This window comes from Akebia trifoliata, chromosome 12 (genome assembly GCF_017979445.1).
Source record: "Akebia trifoliata isolate Shusen 1 chromosome 12, ASM1797944v1, whole genome shotgun sequence".
Classification (NCBI taxonomy): Eukaryota; Viridiplantae; Streptophyta; class Magnoliopsida; order Ranunculales; family Lardizabalaceae; genus Akebia; species Akebia trifoliata.
In genome coordinates, this window is record NC_141386.1 from 11,715,127 (window position 1) to 11,722,700 (window position 7,574).

Sequence of the window (7,574 nt, forward strand, 5' to 3'; positions counted from 1 at the left end):
TGCGTGGCCCGATCTCTTCGAAGATGCGACGTCATTCATGAAAATCACAACTCCAGTCACGTACCTTAGGGTATATCAAATTGGGGCATTAATACCATCTGATTAGGTGATTCTGAGAGGTATATTGATGCACCCAAGCTGGAGCGACCTGAGCTTTTGACCTATTGTGAGCCACACAGTCGCATGTCCCAATTGTCAACGTAGTACTAGTACATGGTCGGTCCCCTCATGGGATGCCAAACAATTTATGAAAGCTAAAACTCTTGACTCGTACCTATAGGTATATAAAAGATAATCTAAGTATATCAATTGCATTTCTTAGTCAAAATCGGTGCCTAAGCGAGATCCTACCCCGCTGTACCCTACTGTATGAGGGTGATAGACTACGTCTATTCTAGACGGGAGGTATTTAAGTGGTCTCTTGCTCAGTATCATGCACCACCTCTCAATTGGGGATCAAACTGGCTATTTTTGGCATCAGAGAGTGAGTTGAGGTTTTAGATTATCACCTATACGGTATATCAAACCAAATCACCACGTACCGTCTGATTGAGTATGCTTGAGAGGTAGATAGGTGTACTTGGGCAAGGGTGGCTAGATAAAAATGCATTGCATATAGTAAGCTTAGAGTCTAGAAACCTTCCTTGTAAGCCACGACTCGAACTTATCGTGGGTGTTCCCGGGTTGCTCTATTTAATCCAACCAAAAGATAAGTAGGTGAACCGGTCCACACCGCTCCAATCAAACCTGCAATATCGATCCAACCCAATTGATGAGACATACTTATCAATATCAAGTTAAACCAATTAGCCCCATTGGTAAATGGATTAACAGATGAACCGGTTGAACTAATTGGCTTAAAAATATTAGATGAAGTGATGCAAGTGGAATATTCAGATCCATTGGGTTGAACCGACCCAAACTCAAATGGGTACATAGTCCCAATCACCTTACATCGGCTAGTTTAATTCAATGGACTGAATATTTCATACTTAACAAGATTAGTAAATCATATTCATGTAATATTTCTTGATCGAAATATTTCATTGATTAGAGATTTTGAATCTAGGGGTTAACTTAACCCATGCTATCAAGAGAAATCTCTATTTACTAAAGGTCTACTCTAGGGTCCGTAACTAGTAATCCACCTTTGATGGGATTTTCAGGGTTATCATTGCACCAAAACTCAAGCATCCACCTCCTAGTTAGAGTCGTAAGTCCAGTCGATTGGAACGAACGTCAGTACTAAGTCAACAGGCAGGCTTAAGAATCTGAGCTCATAGAAATTCGTAAGATCTTGGCAGCCTTTGCCAATGATATCAACAGCATAAGAAGCAAAGTAGAAGTGTTAGAACAGACCTCGAAATCAATGGGCAATCACCTAGATGACCCAAAAGGAAAGAAGGTAGAAGAGAAACGTCCACGTGAAGTCTTCGAACTCGACGGAGACGAAGAGTATGTTGATGAAAATCCAGTGTTAGCCAACAGAATGTCTCAACTGGAGTCAACTCTGAAGAATATAAAAGGTATCGATGAAATCACATCAGGCATTGAAGCTCTAAACCGCATCCCTAGAATTCATTTGCCAGAGAAGTTTGTAATGCCCGAAATGGACAAGTTCAGTGGGGTAGGTTGTGCAAAAACACATCTTAAGGTGTATGTTACTAACATGCGCACTATGGGGCTCAGTGATGAACATATGACATTGCTATTTCAACGAACTCTATCCGGGTCAGCTTTGCGATGGTTGATGTCTCAAGACCCAACTATAGTAGGTACATGAGAAAACATGTCAAAAGCTTTTTGGCATCAGTATAAATATAGTATCGAGATTGAGACTTCAAGAAGGGATTTGGAGGCAACTAAACAAAAAAATGGGGAAACATTTACTGACTTCATAGGTCATTGGAGGGCCAAGGCTCCACAAATGTGGGATAGACCTTCAGAGAAAGAACAAATGGCTATTATCCTAAAAAATCTCTCGCAAGGGTATGCCCGACATCTAGTCTCCCAATACCTTCCTACATTCGAGTCTCTGTTATAAGTTGGTAGTCAATTGGAAGATGCTTTCGCTTCCGGAATCCTTTCCAATCCTTCTGACAACAAGTTCAAAAAGCCTTTCACCAATTCCAAGCCTAGCGTTGATCATGCCTATGTAGCCAGTACGTCTACTACACCCGTCCAAACTACTATCTTGCCTACTAACCAAGTTAATCCTAATCAACCTCGATTATGTAGGAAATTTACCAATCTTGGTATACCGTTGAGCATTGTCTTTTCAAAAACTATTAAGTAAATGGCTCATTGCACCTCTCCAACCTCGACATTTACCAAATCCATTCCCTATTTCTCCCAATCTCAATCTATTTTGTGAGTTTCACCAAAATTCCGATCATCTTACTAATCGTTGCGTCGCTCTTCGTCATAAAGTTCAAGATCTCATTGACGCCAAAAAAGTTACTGTCCCTACCCCTGAGCAGCCAAATGTTACTACAAACCCTCTACCCATTTACCAACCTCCCCAGACTTTGAACATGGTATCCAATACTCAACTCTCGTTTGACCCAATCTTTCTCATCCGATCAGTGAATCATAAACCTCCTAGCTTCCCTCTTACCAGAGTAACGGTCCCTAATGAGGTTTTCACCACCAAATGCAGTCTTGGCCAAGAGAGAAGAAGTAAGTCTGAAGAATGCAAAGAATTTGAAGAAGAAGACTGTAACACCCCGAATTTTAAATTCGTATCTCGAGGAAAAAATAAATAGTGAAATTTTAAGAAAATCTTGAAAGTGGGATTTAGGAGTAAAACTTTAGGATGTTTTTAATCATTTTTAATGGAATCTGACCTCACCATTAGATTCAAAATGATCGAAAAACATAGTTTAGCCTGTAAGCACGCTCAAATGCGAGTCCGAATATAAAAGTTGCAAAATCCTCGATTACCGGGTCGGACCAGGCTAAAACAGTAACTTTTTGTTGGAGTAATAATTTTTTAAAATTCGATCATACCATTGGTTTCATAACGAAAAATTATTCAACATAGACTATTTATTTGTCATTTTTGGAGATCAGGAAGTTGAATTATCGCCAAAAACGAAAACGACATCAAGTTTATGGGTCACGTCAGGCCAAAAATGTAAATTTTTGATGGAGACATAATTTGTAAAAATTGACTATACCATTAGATCCGGAATGAAAAATTAGGCGAAATAGAGTATTCATTTGTCAGTTTTGGAGTCCGGATGATAAAGTTATCGACGATCGAAATAATTGATAAAATACCGAATTTGTCCCACATGTTATTTAAATAATATTTTTAATTTTTTTTATATAACTCATCTTCCCCAACGCGTCCATACGGCCATATAAAACGATTTTTTTTTTTTCTCTTCGACCTTCCACCTCAGATCTCTCACAAACGGTTCGCCGTCGACAATCGACGCAGAAGGGAGAAATGTCCGCAGCTACGTTCTCTACAAAACCCACCCAACCTTTCTTGTTTCACTTTCTATTTCACCCGATATCGTCAAAAATCAGCCGTATTTGGATACGGAAATTTCAAAACTTTGACCTCGGATTTCGTCCGTTTCGGGGTCAAATCGCTTTCTGACGCAGAAGGAGAAACGTCCGTCGTCTCATTCTCTACATAACCCACTTAAATTCCTTCCGTTTTCTCGTCTTTTTCACCCCGTATAATAAAAAATCAGCCGTATTTTTATACGGAGATTTTCGTAACTTCGACCTCGGTTTTCATCGATTTCGGGGTCAAACTGTCTTTCGCCGTAGAAGGGAGAAGAGACAAGCACATCGAGATCTTCAAAACCACCAGGTCGATTTCAAAAATCAGCCGCTTCGAAGTTCGGTCCATCTCGATTTCCGTGCTGATCGCCTCGATTTCCGTGCACGTGCTTTGATCCTTTCGCCTAGAGATAGTAAGGAACTCTGAATTTCTATTAATAATTGTAGATTGTGAAAATTGCATTTAAGATTTTATTGAAAAAATTTGGATGTATTTCCGAAAGGTAGAATTCTTTTGTTATTTCAAAAATTCACGCTAGAAATTGCATGATTGATATGTTTAATTGTATTTTTAACAAATTATACGTGGGTGAGGTATTTTATTGGGTTATTTCTGTAAGTTGGGTCCTGTGCACTGCTCGGACCCCGTTTTAAAATAAGTTTTGTATTTTTTCAAGGTTTGATAAAAAAATAAATTCTTTAGTTGGAAAATGTGATTTAATATTCAATGAACTCATATTGAGTTGATGAATATCATAAAATGGATGTTTTATTAAAGAGATTGAAAATTGTAAAAATCGGAAAGAGGGAAAAAGGGTATGAAACGGTAAAATGTCAGAGTCACACCCGAGGGGTGATGTTGCATTTTACGTTGTTGTGTTGTGTGTAGGTTGGTGAACAGATATCCAGGGATAATATTATTGGTTGCATGTTTATTTCCTTTCTGTTAGCGCGAGGCGCTGTTTACGTTTCCGTTCTGTTATTTATTTTAGGCCGGGTGGCCACACTTGCATGGTAGGAAACTGGATATCCATTCTCAACCTTGTATTGTTAATTTCTCTTTTGTTTTCAAATAAAAATAATATACATATGTAGCTATTTTGTGAGCTGTTAAAGAGTTTGTGAATGCCTGAAGGGATAGTGCGTCATATCATCCGGAGTGGTGTACTATCCTGGGATGTACGGTAGGGACCACCAAACTCATACGTGGTATGGGACGCGTATGAGAGTGGAGTCACAACTGGAATCCGGGTTTATTCCTTTCTATCTTTACCAGTGAACTTGTAATGTAAAGGTGGTCGTATACGAATGGTTTGTATCTTTGGGAATCACATGTACGCCTGATAGGCATAGACGAAGATGATTAGTCAGTGATCACTAACAATCTATAGTAGTCGAACGTTCTAACACATCGAAAAGAGACCCATTGCTTACGGTCACGTCAAACGGCCAGCCTGAGCCGGATAAATGGTCAACCAAACGTGGTAAGGGCAGCGACCGGCCACAAAATCAGGAACTAAAAGCCAGAAAGGAATTGTAACATCATGTCCCGACTGGGAGCGATCCAGTCGTGAATCCCAACTCTCTAATTCCAATACTCCACTATTGTGTATTATGTATTTGCTGCTTTACTTTGATATATAAAATGAAATACATGTTTAATGTTTCCATTTGATCAATTAGATTTGTACATAGAGAAAATGGTATAGTGAGTACTGTTGATTGATGTAATGTCAGTTTTAAAATGTTTAGTTGCTCATCCCTGGCTATATGTACCAGTTAATCGTAGTTTATTATGTAAAACTTTGATTATTTTAAAATGATTCAGTATGCTTATTCGTTCATGCTAGGAGGGGTTATTGGCAGAAATTGTTGCTTCCTTACTGGGTAACCCTTGTTACTCACCCTTTCCTTCTCTATTTTTTTTAGTTTCAGATCTAAAGCTTGGCGAGACAAGTATAGAGCACGAGTGAGAATCATCTGGTGGGTCAAATAGATAGCCAGACTTTGTCACTTGGTAAGTATTGGAGTTATACTCCATTTGTCTAGGAGTATTATAGATTTGTATTGAGCGTTAGGATTCTGTTAGAGTGAGAAAATTTTGTATAATCCCGTAAATTTTCTTCTTCCGCACTCTGATAATTCGTACGTTATTAAACTTATATAGGCTTCCGCTAGTATTATATTTTGTATATGTATGCAGGATTGTATGTCGTTTATCAGGTGCAGGTTGAACGTCTTGGAATGCTAACATAAACAGAGGAGACCATGCCGAAATTTCGAGGTGCTACATAATACCTCGAGATCTGACATGGGGATTTGTGTTAGCGTTTCGGCGGGGCGCCACAAAGACTTAGTTCAATCGCTTGGAAATAGTTTCTCGAGTTCTCAGTCTGTAATCAAGCCCGTTGTGGGTAATTGTCTTTAGTTGTTTATGAGTCTTGAGTCCAGTTCTTTCTATCAATTCAGTAATCAAGTCTGTCTTTTTATTTCTTATTTTGTTCTAGTCAAGTTAGTTTGTCGAGTCTGCAATGGTGTCAGTCGCCCCATCTAAATTTAATTGAATAAAGAAAATTTTTGAATACCTCGAGCGCATTAACGAATTAACTAATAACTGACTTCAAGGAGAAATTCTTCTAATAAGGAACCCCCTCTTAAATGAGAAAATAAATGTCTTGCTTGAGGAAGCAAAGGTCATTGACCTCGGAGCAAAAATAATTCCCAAGAAATTCAGATTGAAACTCACTTATCCCCAGAGGAGCACAAAGAGATGATGAATTTATTCAGAAAATTCAAAAGACTTGCTTACATGGTCCTATGAGGATATGTCGATTAAATTTGGAGTGTTGTTCAACATGAAATATATAACCATCCTGTGAGAACACCACATATACAAACCAGAATAGACTGACATAGTCAGAGGAGGGATTACAAAATGTATCAGTGCTGGAATTTTAAAATCGATGGAATAGTTGAAACGGCCAGTAAAAATCTCAAGACAATCATCGTGAAAATGTGTCAATCACACATCATACTGGGATTGGCTAGAGAAGTTACCATTCGCATTATGGAAATATTACACTTCAATACAGTCTTCCACTAGAGTCACTCTAGTATGATATGGAAGCAATCTTACCGGTTAAAAGGGAAAATCCTGTATCTCAAGGTCTTGATGGAAGTTAATTGTTAGAAACAGATTGGGTCTGTCAATGGAGAGGAGTCACTCGCATGTTTGACAAGAAAGTCAAAGTTCATCACTTATAAGTCAAGGATCTAAGCATCAGACAACCAAATTTTTTTTTTGAGCACTCTTCCTCGATCATAGAAAGTTTGAACCCAATTGGAGAGATTCAATCATTAAGGAAATACTATCTGAAAAAACTGTTAGACTTCAAGATCATGATGGAATCGAATTACCAGAGTCAATCAACCTTGACCAGATATAACGGTACTACATTTAAGGAGGTCATCTTTGGCCGAATCAACTTTTCTGCTACCCAGTTCAATATCTCCTTTCTCAGCCCTTTGCAGTTTTTTAAAAAAAATGATGCATTTTTCTTTCTCAGCCCGATCACCTAACCTAGGGGAGGGAAAAATTCGAACTACGGGGTACGTAGGCAACCTGAGAAGTTACTTCAGGCCCGACCACATCAAAATAAAAAAATAGATTCCCCAACAAAGAAAAAATCTAAAAAAAAATAAATAAATGAAATAAAATTAAAAAGAAAAAGAAATATTGCAAAATGGGAAAGAAAATTCAAGGAAAAAGAAAATAATTAAAAAGAAAATGCCACACAGGCATTTGGGTTTTTGAGCCTCAAGATTCCTTTCTTTTTATACCTAGTCCTAAGCCTACCCATAAAAGTCCACCTAAGTATTTTGCGAAAAAGTTAAGGTAGTAAAGCATGATCAGATAGTAACTCCAGAAGTTCAGAAAAAAAAAGTAAAAAGCCTGCTAAGTTGAAAATCCGAAAAGGGCGGCTTAGGCAAAAATTAAGGCAAGCTCGCAAGGTTGAAAATCTGAAAGGATGACCTTGACAACAATCAGAGCAAAG